Source organism: Artemia franciscana, chromosome 2 (assembly GCF_032884065.1).
Source record: "Artemia franciscana chromosome 2, ASM3288406v1, whole genome shotgun sequence".
NCBI classification, from domain to species: Eukaryota; Metazoa; Arthropoda; class Branchiopoda; order Anostraca; family Artemiidae; genus Artemia; species Artemia franciscana.
Window position 1 is genome coordinate 42,668,410 of NC_088864.1, and position 14,818 is coordinate 42,683,227.

General features: G+C 35.7%; 1 protein-coding gene across 1 annotated transcript in view; it reads left to right on the forward strand.

Moving 5' to 3' along the window:
- Positions 1-615: 615 nt before the first annotated feature.
- Positions 616-14,818, forward strand: part of LOC136041993 (transient receptor potential channel pyrexia-like) — a 91,503-nt gene continuing 77,300 nt past the window's right edge. The window contains exon 1 of the mRNA XM_065726825.1: positions 616-685. The gene's annotated coding sequence lies outside the window, so the exon portion shown is untranslated. The remainder of the gene's footprint in view (positions 686-14,818) is intronic.

Here is a 14,818-nt window from a genome sequence, read left to right on the forward strand (position 1 = left end):
AGATTTTTGTTTATTTATTTTAAATAGGAAGTGAAATAATTTTGGGCTGAAAATGAATGAGGCTACAACCTCTGAAATCTTCATTTCATAAACCCCCACCATCACCAACGGCCTGAACAGCCTTAACATGCCCATAAAATGTACATGTTAAAGAGAAGAAAGATTTTTAAAAAGGGCGTTCTTACCCCACCCTGAAGAGAAAAATTGGAAGGCCCCAATAAGCGTAACTCTCCGTATTATCAGAATCTCGAAAGTAAGATCACATCGTAATGTCTTTCCATTTTTTTTCTCTCTCTCTTTAAAAGGTACGTTTTTTTTTTAATGATGTCACTTATCAGAGACATTTGCAATTTACTAAAATCGATTTTTAACATATTTTTATAAATACTATTCAAGCTTTTGGAAGGACAAAGATTCTAAAATTATTACCTCAAAGCTTATACAGCTTATATCTTAGCCACTCACTGGATATTCGAAACTCGGCGTCTCTTTTTTAAGGAAGGAGCGACGCCCTATGACCTGTAATTTTCTGGAAAAAGGTTCAAGAGAATATTGGAAAAGCCTTGAAGTTACTTACTTTGCATAAAACTGCCTTAAATGATGCGATCAATAAGGGCGGAGTCATTTCTTCAGTCTTGCTTTGACTGTGGGCAAGTAAAGTTAAAAATTTGGTACTTTCCTTCAGGTCTGTCTAACATAGTTTTTATTTCGCTGGGAGCGTTTTATTTTTTATTTTTATATCAACAGTTGTTTAATTATACAGCTTCCTTAAAAATTAATGTTCAGGATGTATGGGCATTTCAATAAAATAAATAAACTTTTATTTTTTTAGATTCAAAATTTTCTTAAAGGGGGGGGGGGATAAGACTGCTGTAATAGCATTAGCAATGAATGTTATTGTATGGAGCATGCAAGAAAATTCTTGAACGTCCTGTAGGAAAGCCATTTCTATCCCATTCTTTTTATCAATCTTATAGCTTTAGGACTTCGGTAGCCTACACCTTCGTTTGTTAGTGGTATGGTGACATTCCAGACGAAGGTTTTTTGTCTATCTTGGAAAGTTGTTGAGGAAGGTGAATGCAAATTTCAGGAATGAAATAAAAGCCATAATTGGATCTGTGGGTATATACTTTGAAGTACATACCTCTACTTCTTCCTCCTCCAAAGGGCACTGAACTTTGATGATATTTAAAGATTTCTTAACCTTTAGAAATCTTTAGAGATAAATATAGCCTACTGAGTAAATGTGGCACGAGAAAGGTGTTTTTATTCCTCATACATTTACTCAGCCATAATTTATGAGGTTTTAAAGATTTGAAAATTTATATTTTAGATTTAGGAAAAATTCTTGAAAATCTACTGAAATTATAGGAATTTTTCAAAAACTAGAGCAAATAAAAAAGAGACAGGAGACTTACATTTAAGGTGAAGTATTTTTTGTCAAAATTTAGATAGGTCATATGCTTGTGATCTATACAATCTTTTAAACCCATAAAATAGGGAAAAGGTACATTGTAAAAATTCTATTCAAGAAACTCAGCTACTTTCCAAGATAGCAATAAGTCCCTTGACTAGAACTTTACCTATGTTGAATAAATGTGGAAACTGATTAAAAAAAATAATTACAGAATAACCGAATATATATATAATAAAGTATTCATATTAGACCTGTGTTTATCCTTATACTCAGGGGGAGGATATGACTTCAAAAAGCGTAACTAAAATAAATGAATTAAATGGAGTATATGTGATATTATAGGTAAATATGTGTTGAAATCCTAATCACATCACGAGCTTCAGGGAGAAGGGGGCTCCTGCGTGCACATTTGGTTCATATATTTATGTTTAGTTTAATAAACTAAAAATTATCCTCATTTCCTTATTGTTCGAAAACGGCAGGAATACCCTGGAACTAAGCCGTTCTGAAAGACGATTAACTAGCTTGATGCCATTGAACGTGCCTTGTTTTCCTCTAACGTACAATGCAGATACGCATAGTGTAATAATTATTTTTCCATTTTAGTGACCATTTTTCCTACCAGACTGTTCAGACGATGCGTATTTTTTGCTTTCATGATCGTATTTGTTTTCAATTTCATAAACTGAAAAAAGGCTCCTCCTTAGATTAAGTTCCTATACACGTGCTGGCATGAAGTCAACTCCTCCCTCCTGTTAATCCTTCACAGAATTGTAACTTTCATAGAATTTGTGTTCTTCTGGGAGGCGATTCACAATCTCAGCATTAAATTTGTTTACTTCTTCTTGGAGCACCGCTAAGATAACGTGTCCCTTCATTAAATTGGAATTTTGATTTGTCTCCTAACTGCAGGTTTTGTTTTGCAGATTTTTCGTTTACAATTCGTTGGGATTCTCACTGTTACTTGTCTTATGACCGCATATGTGGTTGTACGTCGTTTTCATTTGCGAAATTATTTGTTAATTGCTGTGATGGTCATTGTTGTATATCTTCTAGCCACATATTTTGTTGTGCTTCATTGTCGTTCATCATCAACTCATATATGTTTTCCGTACCTTTTGATTTAGCTGTTCGGATTCATTGGCAATCTTGTATAATTATGCATACATGATAAATACCAAAATCGGTAGCTGTGTAAAATTCTGTACACAATCGAGAAGTGAAGTTAAGCATGTTAGGTGGTAAAGTATAGTGGGTCTCCTTACAAAGTGTATTACCTACAATTATTCTGCATATTAGGAATTAAGAGTTGTTTTCTAACACCACGCTGTACAAATGCTTTACCCCCCTCCCCATTTCCCAATGTGCAAATTTATAACCCAGATTATACAAGTCCTATGCATTCTGTCACGCGTCATTTCTTTTTGTAGCTATGAAATTGGTTTTGAATGATGTTACATTCAGCAAACTTTTCGGAGTGTGTAAATACAAGTACCAAAATCATTACGATTACCCCTGCGATAAAAGTTGATCTTTGAATGCACATGATTGTGACTCCACTCATGCAAAAAATATTTTCTTTTTCAGAATTGAGGCTCTAAACGAGTCTTCTGAATGTCCTGACGTTTCTAGATCGTCTTTCTAGACAAGAAAAATTTAGTACCAATTTTGATATAAAATTTTCGAGGTGTTTTCGAAAAAAAAAATGTTCTGTTGTCTACAATTCTAGACTAAAGGTAGCAACAAGTAATAATGAGTGCAATGATCATTGAGTCCTCGAACACACCCTTAATAACTCCCACTTTTTCCTATTGTCTTTTAATGGCCTATCAATATATTTCAATAACATTTTACAATTTCAGTAGGCTCGCCTGAACAATACAACACTTGAAAAACAGATTTCAAACTGTTCGTGGTAACGAACTGTAGTAAGGAGCGACCCGGCTCAATAGTAACCAAAACTCTAAAAAATGGAATTTTTATACCAAAAGCTACATCCAAAGAATCACATTTTAATGCTGATTTTAAATATATAAGTTTCATCAAGTTTAGTCTTACCCATCAAAAGCTACGAACCTGAAAAAAGTTGCGTTATTTTAGAAAATAGGAGAAAACACCCCCTAAAAGTCATAGAATCTACACGAAAATCACACCTTCAGATTCAGCGTATCAGAGAACCCTACTGTAGAGGTTTCAAGCTCCTATCTACGAAATGTGGAATTTTGTATTTTTTGCCAGAAGGCAGATCACGGATGCGTGTTTATTTGTTTGTTTGTTTTTTTTTCCCAGGGGTGATCGTATCGTAGAGTAGTAGTAGAAGACAGGTTTAATAGCAAAAACTTGACAGCTGTCGCTGATTTGTGTTTCTTTACAACATATACAAAATCAAGCTACACTTGTAAATATAAATAAAACTATAAATATTAACTCTTATTATACATTTTGACGAAAACCGGGACGAAAGAATCACCATATCGGTTTGTTCTTGCTTTAACGGGAACTAACTTATCTTGCTTTCTCGTTCTTGATGGTAGACGTTTGCTAAGATTTAGAAAGCAAGTACTTTCCGAAACTCATTATCAGAGTTTCGTACCGGTTTTGGAGTGACGGCAGTCCTAGCACTTCTAGAGCCTTTTCCTAGGAGATGTCACGGCGGCCCAAGATGATCGATACCGCTTGCTTCTGAACCGATTCAAGCTCCTGACAAAGATACACTGTTCTCAATGCTGAGGGCACCCAAACAGGACACGCATATTCCAGAATGGGGCGGACAAACGCTATGTATGCATACTTAATACGCTCTGTGTTTGCTCTGAACCTACGCATACCGTTTAAAGTCTGTAGACTAGCGTTTGCACTTTTAACCACGTTTTCAATATGTGTGGCAAAGCTGAAGTCATTGGAAAAAGTAACTCCAAGGATCTTGATACTGTTTGCTAGAGGGAATGGAACATTTGGCTCCATGACATCACTTTTTAGCGGGTTAAAGCGCACTATCTTCGACTTGTTCAGATTAATCTTAAGATTTAGATCCGCGCACTCTTTTGTGAAAACACAGAAAAAATTTGAACTGAACTGTGGCGTCACAACTCCGTTTTGTACTAAATATTTCAGGATAAATGACAGGTCATCTACGAACTTGTAGCGGTCGTCATAATCAGCTATGAGGAAGTTAATTACAGACAAGAATACAATAGCTGCAAGCTTAGTGCCCTGAGGGGCTCCACAGGTGGATGAGGACCATTCGGAATTGGTGTTCCTTCGTAGAGAGCAAACACACGATGCATCCTCTGACTGAGAAAGTCCAACACGAGCGTAAGAGTCTTTTTCTTAGCCCCCATTAGCTTGAGATAAAGGGCAGCTACAATGTGATTGATTAGATCAAATGCCTTTCGGAAACCTATGGCACCAACGTCTACAAAACTGTGACCTTTTTCGATACACTTAAGGAGACTATCGTACATCCTCACTAGGCACACTGAGGTATTACAGTCTTTCAGTCCGCCGTATTGTCTCTGGTCGATAGATCCCTGGATTTGATCAAGTAAGACCCTCATGATAAAGGTCTCGGCCACTTTCGCCAGGCATGGTCTTTGCGAAATAGGTGTAAGTTCGTCACAGCTCTTAGGGTTGGTAACCTTCGGAATTACTCTAACGTAAGCTTTCTTCCAAACAGCTAGAAAGATCCCTATACGAAAGCAAAGGTTTATCAGCACTGAGAGTGGTTTCGCAATGAAAGGGGCGTATTCTCGAATCAGTTTGGGTGGAAGTTCGTCTGGATAATTTGAACAGTTTACTTTCACCTTCATCAGGGTCTTATAGGTTGTCATCTCATCGATAACAACTTCACGTTCATCTGCACAGGAGTCAAGTATTTCAGACTTCTGGGCTTGTGTGGGAGAAGGAAATGAGGTCCAGATGCGGGTGAAATATTGATTAACCTCATCAGCAGTTGTGTAAGTTCCGTCAGGGTGGCTTATTTTTATGCTGTTATGAATGGACTTGCCAGTGATTTGCTTGACCGCTCTGTGCCATTTCCTGAAATTAGTGTGCCTAGGACTTCGACCCAGTTGTCCTAGAATGTTGCGAGAGGTCTCATTCTAACGGAAATGAAAAGTTCTTGTGTCCTTTTTAAGTGACCAAAAAAATTGGAAGGCACCTAGACCCCCTCCCACGCTAATTATTTTCCCAAAGTCAACGGATCAAAATTCGGAGATAGCCATTTTATTCAGCGTAGTCGAAAAACCTTATAACTATGTCTTTGGGGACGACTTACTCCCCCAGAGTCCCAGTGGGAGGGGCTACAAGTTACGTAGATAACTTCGAAGACCACACTGCCTTTCCTTGACGAAAGTAAAACAGTTCAAAATAGGGACGAAACCTTTTAATTGACAGTGAATATATATAAAAATTATTTAACTGGATATTTCGAACACATATACAGTGTTCATAATCAGCAGTAAAACTGATGATGAACACTGTATATGTGTTCGAAATATCCAGTTAAATAATTTTTATATATATTCACTGTCAATTAAAAGGTTTCATCCCTATTTTGAACTGTTTTACTTTCGCTACAAGTTACAAACTTTGACCAGTGCTTACATATAGTAATGGTTATTGGGAAGTGTACAGGCGTTTTCAGGAGGACTTTTTGGTTTGGGGGAGGGGTTGACAAGAGGGGGATAGGCTGGGGGAACTTTCCATCGAGGAATTTGTCATGGTGGAAGAAAATTTCCATGAAGGGAGCGCAGGATTTACTAGCATTATTTAAAAAAAGAACAATGGAAAAATAAATATGAAAAAGTTTTTTTCAGCTGTAAGTAAGGAGCAGCACTAAAACTTAAAACGAAGAGAAATTATTACCCATATGAGGGGCTCACCTCCTCCTAATACCCCGCTCTTTACGCTAAAGTATTTTTAGTAATGTCAACTATTTATTCTACGGCTTTGTTATTCAGGGGTCATTCTTAATGAATTGGGACAAAATTTAAGCTTTAGTGTAAAGAGCGAGTTACTGACGAGAGGGCGAACCCCTTCATATATGTAATAAAAACATGAGAATACAAAACTTCTTTCGCTAATTTCAAAGTTACGTATATCTTTTACTAAAAAATAGATTCGTAAAAAATTAAAAATTATAGTTGCCTTTTTAATTAACCAAAAAATCGGAGGGCAACCAGGCTTCCTCCCCCGCTCTTTTTTCTCAAAATCATTCGATCAAAATTATGCGAAAGCCATTTAACCAAAAAAAAAAAATAAAAAAAAATGCAAATTTCGTTTTAATTATTCTTCTGCGGAGAGCCAAAATCAAAACATGCATTGATTCAAAAACGTTCAGAAATTAAATAAAAAAAAAAACAAGTTTTTTTTAACTGAAAGTAAGGAGCGACATTAAAACTTAAAACGAACAGAAATTGCTTCGTATATGAAAGGGGCTGCTTCCTCACCAACGCCCCGCTCTTTACGCTAAAGTTTTTTACTGTTTTAAAAAGAAGAGTTGAGAGAAAGAGTCAAACTTTAGCGTAAAGGGGCTGCTTCCTCACCAACGCCCCGCTCTTTACGCTAAAGTTTTTTACTGTTTTAAAAAGAAGAGTTGAGAGAAAGAGTCAAACTTTAGCGGAAAGAGCGGGGCGTTGGTGAGGAAGCACCCCCTTTCATATACGAAGCAATTTCTGTTCGTTTTAAGTTTTAATGTTGCTCCTTACTTTAAGTTAAAATAACTAGTTTTTTTTATTTAATTATTTTAATAAGCCTACTCTAGACGGCAATGTTTTGTTCAATACTTTAATTTGAATCAAGTTAAAACAAATGAAACACTTATTTTCAAGAGGCGGTTTTTTTAAACAAAACTAGGCAATATATCAAGTAGAGGTTTTTTATTTCATTATTTAATTTCTAATACTTTTACTATAGCGAACCTTTAGGCTTTTGGAGAGATATTAGAAAAAAATCTGATCTCCTACCACCCACCAAAACGATTTGAAAACCTTCTAAATTTGGATCATGTGTATGCCCCGCTTTTTGTACCCTAGCATTCACTGACTTCGTTTTGCTTTCGTAGGAGGTTTTTGTTACAGAGGAAATGAATAAGGACTAGTATCCAAATGCCGGGAGTCAGCCATACCTTTCATATGCTTAAAACACAAAGAGATCTTTGAATTTGAATGATAAGTTTTTTAAAGGACATAAATAACTTAAAGCCTAGCGTGAAAAAACAAGGGTTGAGGAAGGGACACTCATATACGGAATAATTTTTGTTCGTTTCAATTTTGATGTTGCTCCTTACCTTCAGTTGAAAGCTTTCAGCTCCTTTCGGTTGATTTTTTTTTATAAAAAGTAGGAATCGCTCAAGCATTAGCACTGAACAATAAATGGGGGTGTCATGTCTAATTTCATTCCGGTTTTGAGAAGTTAAATGGTGAATAACAAGCGCATATCGCACTCCTCCCGTTAATAATTTTAATAATGTCAATATTTAATTGATGTTCAATAAATGTTTATGAATAAAAAATTAATTTATTCTTAAGCTAATGTAACCAAAATAAATAACACTTCAACTGAATGTCGAACATTTACCATGACCACCCACTATAATCAAGATCACGATGGCTGTCTAGACTCAATATGGATGTTTCTGAAATAGTTGAGATGCGGGAAATACGGCTCCCCCTCCTTGGAAAATTCTTTTCCCCCACGAATAATCCTTCTATGAAAAGTTTTTTCACGTAAAATACCCCCTCCTACCAGGAAAATTCCTTCCAGATAATTCCATTTAGCAGAAAATTACCCCCAGAAAATTTACTGCGGGTTATGCCGCGTAAAAATTTTTTCTTAGCGAACTTTCATTTGAAAAAAAAAGAAAAATTCTGTTTGTTTTTATAACCATGCCGGATATTCCCTCCTCTATGGAAAAGTTTTCCCTTATTCCCCTTGACAATTCCCCTTAACATCTCAACATGTAAAATTGAGTTGGCAAAGAGAGATTAAGACAAATAAAAAGAACTTGTGTAAGAATTCTGGTAAATTCTCCACTATAAAATTTTCCCTGGGAAGTTCTTCCCCAGAAAATCTCCTCTCCACGGGAAATTATCCCCATGGAAAATCTCAACAACAGAAAATTCACCCCTCCTCCCCGAAAATATCTGTATGCTTCCCAATAACAAACGCTACACGTAAACAATCGACAAATTTCATTACTTACAGACCTCTCCCAGGAGACGCGGGGAGTCAAGCTGTCCCCAAAGGGATAGTTACTGGACCTTCCATCTATGCTGAACAAAATGGCTAATTTAAAATTTTTATCGGACGAAATTGAGGGAAAAGGGGGGATGGAAGGGGGACTAGTTGCCCTCTAATCTTTTTGGTAACCTAAAAATGTCCATTTAAATTTGAAGTTATGTCAAAATGATCCTTTCCCGGTATTCTAGGACTATTGGTTCGATGTAATCATCCCTGGAAAAAAAAACAACAACAAATAAACAAGCACCCGTGATCTTACTTGCAGCAAAAAACATAAATTGCACATTTTTGCAGATGGGAGATTGACACGTCACAATAGGGTTTTCAGATACACTGAATCTGATGGTGTTGTTTTCACTTGATTTTTATGGGGTGTTTTCCCTTTTTTTGATAATCAGGTAAATTTTCTCAGGCTCTTTGCCTTTGATGGGTGACACCACACTTAATGAATATTATATGTTTGGAATAGCCATAATAAACAAATTCGTTCGATATATCTTTTGGTGTCAAAGTTCTAGTTATTGGAGTTTTGGTTACTATTGAATATTGTCGCTCCTTACTTACAGTTCGCTATCACGAACTGTTTGATAGTGATTTTCCTTGTTGCTTAAGATGCGAGACTGTAATTTTCCTAGATGGGTTTCCACTATGGTTATTCCAATGGCTCAGTTTTTCTTTCAATCCAACACCATTTTTACGGCGTTTAAGCTATTTGGTGAAATTTTCATAAATTAGTTTTCACAATAGACATTTACCAATTAAATTAATTGGAATAATAGTTACGTTTTTTAAATCATCATTGCATCATGGTTCTTCCTTACTAAACATGGTTTTCTCTAAATCTGTTTTCAAATTTTTGGTTACTATGGGTTAGGATCTGTTCTTTACCAGGTTACCACTAAGAGGGAAATCATGATGAAAATAATCGCACGACACCACTTTCAACTAGTCAGATTTATTTTCTGCTGATTCAAAGCTATTGAAAGCGAAAGTGGTACTTTAAGCCTTTAGTCGAGACTGATGGTCTCCAATTCGAGACAGGTGGTTCAAATATAAAACCGATGCCAGAACAGTGATACTGAAGGGTTACGCAAATGATACCGACGGACAACACTCACCATAATTATATTGCAATTTTAGCCTCACATTCCTAATTAGTGACTGGAAAATGCTTTTTCGTAAAATGTACATACACTAAATTTTGAATTAAGACTGTGATTTTAGAATCAAAACCTGAAGGAAATTATTATTCTAAAAGCCTTCGTGACCACGATTTGTAACAGGTCAAGCGTCTAATTATGCATGAAGTTGGGAGAGGGAAGGGCCGCGGATCTCACTTTTGGCTCTGAGCACACAGGCTGAAAGTATTTTCATGATTCTGTTTTCTAAAACATGTTCTGTTTTGCACTAGAATGTATTTATAAAGCTTCTTTTTGTTTAAAATAGAAAACTTACGTAATTCTTGTATATTTGCCAGGAGGACTGCAAGGATCTTATTGCCGTCACAGGTACATGTTTTGTGCTTTCTGGCTATTTTGATGAAAATCTCCTAATTTTAAGATTGGGTAAAATGTAACCTGGGGTCGTGTGTCCAGGACACCAATGGTATTGAAGGGGTGTTCGGGCGTCCTCTGATTGGCTTTTCGTGGTTGTGGCATCCACAACCATGTTCACTTGTTTCATGTCACGAAATAGGAAAAAAACATTTTAGACGCATCACTCTTTATTATCTCAACGCTATTCTTTCGACTATGATCTCTATAAACATTTTTGTTAACTAAGAAAATAATAAAATTTCTTTGCATATTTTTATCCTTTCAATTTTGGTAAAATTTAAGAAGGAGAAAAGGTTTGTTCAATACATATGCAATTGAATAGAGATAGTACTTTCTGATAACAGAGATCCAAGTACAACTAAAATATCGCGCTAACAGGTTTGTTAATTTGCATTCTACAAAGAAAGAAAACATTCAAAGGCGATAATTGTAGACCAACACATCCGTTGACGGAATTAAAATATAAGTTAAAAATTACTATGGGAATTTTCTCACGCATGATTCGGCTTGCTTGAAATTGCAGTTTTTCGAAAATTTAGCTAAGTGAGAATAAACTTTTCACAGATAAGAAATTGGCTACCTCGTGGCTTAAATATCGATGTTCGAGAATAATTTGCGTCTTGAGGCGATGAATCAAGCTTACAATTTGAACGCTGATGTTTTAGACATATTTAATGGTTTTCATTCGAATTTATGCATCAGGCAACATTTTTATATAATTATTTTTCCCTTTACTACCAATTTTTGCTTTAAAACTTGGCAAAAATTTGTATTGCTGCTATGGTAAATAAGGTATTTTTTTTTTACAGAAAATACAGAAAAATACGAGTGATCCTCAAATTATGCAGTATCGTAATCATCGTGCTATTCTTTAGCTTTAAGTTAAGCGGTGACAAATCACCAAATTCAATTGAATTAAGAAATCCTCGCGTGAATTAAATATCTCCTTCCTGATTATAATTCACAGAGTCATAACTTGCATACAATTTGTATTCTCTTGGTAGTGGTTAATAATATCGGCTTTGATTCTCCTTACTTCTTTTTTTTTTTAACGGCGGAAAAATAACGCGTTCCTTCATTCGACTGTAATTCTCAATAAGGTATTTGGATAGACTACCGTCTTATTTGTATAGACAACACCAAATTACCACAGAAATTACCAAAATTACCAGAAAAATTGCAATTCCTATTGCAAATAACTTCCAATTTGCTTTGAAAAAACGAATGACGTCTGTACTCTCGACCCCCGAACTTTGAGTACTGTCTTGTATTGGGAAGTCACAAAGAAAGGCCATCTTTGTTGTTCTTGTTTCCTTTGTTAAATTTTTAATAGTTAATACGGGATCGGGCTCTTTTGACCAATCAACTTCTACGAACTTTTCATCCCCAATAAAGAATTGAGTATGCTTTTTAACAATATCACCATTTAAATCCATCAGATACTTAAGCAGTCTTGTAATGTTCTTAGATGACCCCATCGTCAGAATACCGTTCGATTCAGCACAAAATTCCTTTGCTTCTTCTCTTGATATAGGATGCTGCAATGCTGCCATGCATAAGCACATGCCTCCAGAACAGTTATAAAGTTTTTGTATTTTATGCAATTTACAAAGCTTTAACTTATCTTTATCTACAAACTCTAATTTATCATTCACAATTAGCTCACAAAGGAAAGGCATATCCATCTTCAGTGTTTCAGCTGTTTCCTCCATTTCAGTTACTCTGCTATTAGGGGCATTTGACCAGTTGATTTTTATGTACCTTCCACCTCCCACACTGAATAAATTCGTTGTGTCTATGTTTTTCCTTTTTTTAGCATATAGCCTGTCAAAAATGTAATTTAGTTCTATCTTTGAAGCATTAGACAGTCTCCCATTCGCCTCTTCACAGTATTCTTTTGCTTCTTTTCTTGATTTTGGATGTTGTAAAGCTGTCAAACATGAACATTTCCCCTTGGTATTCCCAAGACAATCATAAGGATATTGTATATCATAAATATTACAATCTTTTAGAGACGATGTCTTAAGGTATTTTAGATCATCGGTTATGGTGAATTCACAAACAAAAGGCATATAGGTATTTTCACTTGTTGAATTTTCATCAGTTAGCTTCTTACCTTTTGGTTCCGACCAGTCCACTTTCGTGGATACGTTTTCCTCCAAATTAAATCGCTTAAAATTTGTTATAGTGTTATTAATTGGAAATTTGTGCTTTAGATGGTCGAAGAAAATTTCAGCCGTTTCGTCATGACCAGTAAGTTTACCGTTTCCTTTTTTACAAATTTCCGATGCTTCTTTCCTTGTGACCTCCCATAGAAAAGCGCTTTCACAAATGCATTTCCTCTTTGGGTTACCAACGCATCCATAGGAAATTTTACTTTTTCTATTTTTGCAATGTCTTAATTTAGACACATCAAAGTACATTGGACCATCTTGCAACTTGTGTTCGCAAACCCATATTTTGTCTGTATCATTTATTCCTTTGAAATTCTTTTCGTCTCTTAATGTGTTGAAATGTTTCGATATTCCTGCTTTCCAATTTTCTTCCAGCTCTAAAAAGAAATACTCTGTGAGATCACCGACTAATTTTTCGCAATATTCAGGGGCAGTTCTATCTGTCCATAGAAATAATGTTTTACAAGAGCACAGACCCCTTGGTTTGCCTTCACAATTCGATTTCTGTAGAGGGCCAATACATTCTTTCATTGCCTTTAATTTGTCAGTGGCAATGGTCCCTTGCTCGTCAAAGGCAGCAACAGTAGTGAACTTAAGCAATGTTGCCACTATAATGGTAGTTACAACTATTTTCATAATCTGTAAAGATTTGGGTGATCATAAGTCTTTCCTGTTTATAAACAAACGATCACTTTGATTGTTTTTTTGAAAAATAAAATGGTCTTCCGTTCAATTTCTTGGAATGTTTAATCATCTTATTGAGCATCATTTGAATTTTTTTTTGTATTTTTGCAATTCTGTCAATAAAATAAGAAGTTTATAAGTAGATCTGTGAAAGAACAATGTGTTTTGCATTCAAGATTTTATTACATGTCTCTTAAATCTAACGAAGAAACTTCAAATGAAAGATAAGAGCAACATTATAAAGAAAATGTTTCTGTAGAGTCATTGATATCACATAGGACGTTAGTTGCCGGGGATTGTTTTTTCAGTTTTTAAGGCGCATTTACAATTAGAGGTGCTTTCAGAGCACCTCTACTCTGTGCAAGAGAAAGCCAAGGCTTTCTCTTAGCTTGGCAGCTGCTGGGACCTAACTCTAGGCCCCACATCAGGGTTGTAGCGGTAGCGGCAGCCTAAAAAGAGACGAACACGTCCCATACTAAGAAATAAAACAGACCACAGATTCTAAATTATTAAGTAGGGATCAACTCACTCTGCTAAAATAGAATACTATTGGAAAGATCACGCCATGGTCTGCTTTGATGGGACATTGCGCCTCTTTCAATATCTTATAACAATCGGCTTGATCCGAAGAGCCCTCGTGGTTGTAGTTTTAGGTAGAAATGTGGAAGAGGAGGGCACAGAGTCTGTCAATCTAATGAGACTACTTATAATCTTAAAGATAAGTTCAAAATTTAAAGTATGCTCACGTTTTTGTCTAAAGTTTATGAATTAGCCTTTACGCTTAATGTGTAAATTTGCATAATTTGTGACAAAATAATTTGTGCTTTGAAATTTTATTCCAAGAGAAGATGCCTAGTTGCCCTCCAATCACCTCTGACATTTTAGAAGGATGCTAGAACATCCAGTATCTGTTCAAATGAGAAACCTACAAAATTTTCTACGACTACAGGTTAAATATGATCCCACTGGGTAATAATGCAATAGAAAAAGAAAAGAGCAAGTATCCGTGACCACATTTATGTAAAAAAAAACCAGCATTTTGTATTTTCGTATATATGAATATGAATCCTATGGTATAGGTTTCTTGTATATGTAAAAGTGTCATTTCCAACAAGATCACCGAAATTTCGGCTGGTGGTTTCCCTTTTTCCCAGAAAGCATACAACCAATTAGCTATCAAATATTTCACGTAAATATCAGACTTTTGGCATCAAGAAGTGTCACCTTGTTACCTTGCTTCGATCGTTAAAATTCAACTCATTTTTATTTGGCACCTTAGAGTGCTTGGATCATCGACATGGTTTTTAGCGCTGAGCTGTAGCTTCATCGGCTGGAAGGATATGTGAAAAGTATTGCTTATTGCGCGGATAATAGACCAAATACACACCAAAAAACTCGTTGACAATTGAAAAGTCATGTTTTACTTTTTAGTCTTTCGATTTTATTTTGACGACATAAACACGGAAACACAGACACACAAAATGACGTCATCATGATAATAGAAAAGGGGTATTCAACGTAATTGATTCTTAAGTTTTAGTATGGCGTCATTTATGATAGTAACCTGCCATATATGACGCCCTACTGGGAATACAAAATAATAAATAAATAATAAAATCAAATAGCCGAGAAAACCGATGGTAATTTCGGCAAGTGAAATGGAATGAAGCGAAAATGAGCGGATATTTCCACAAGAACCTCTGCCAAGCCGTCTTTAGTGCTCGGAAAAAATAAAACCCCAAAAA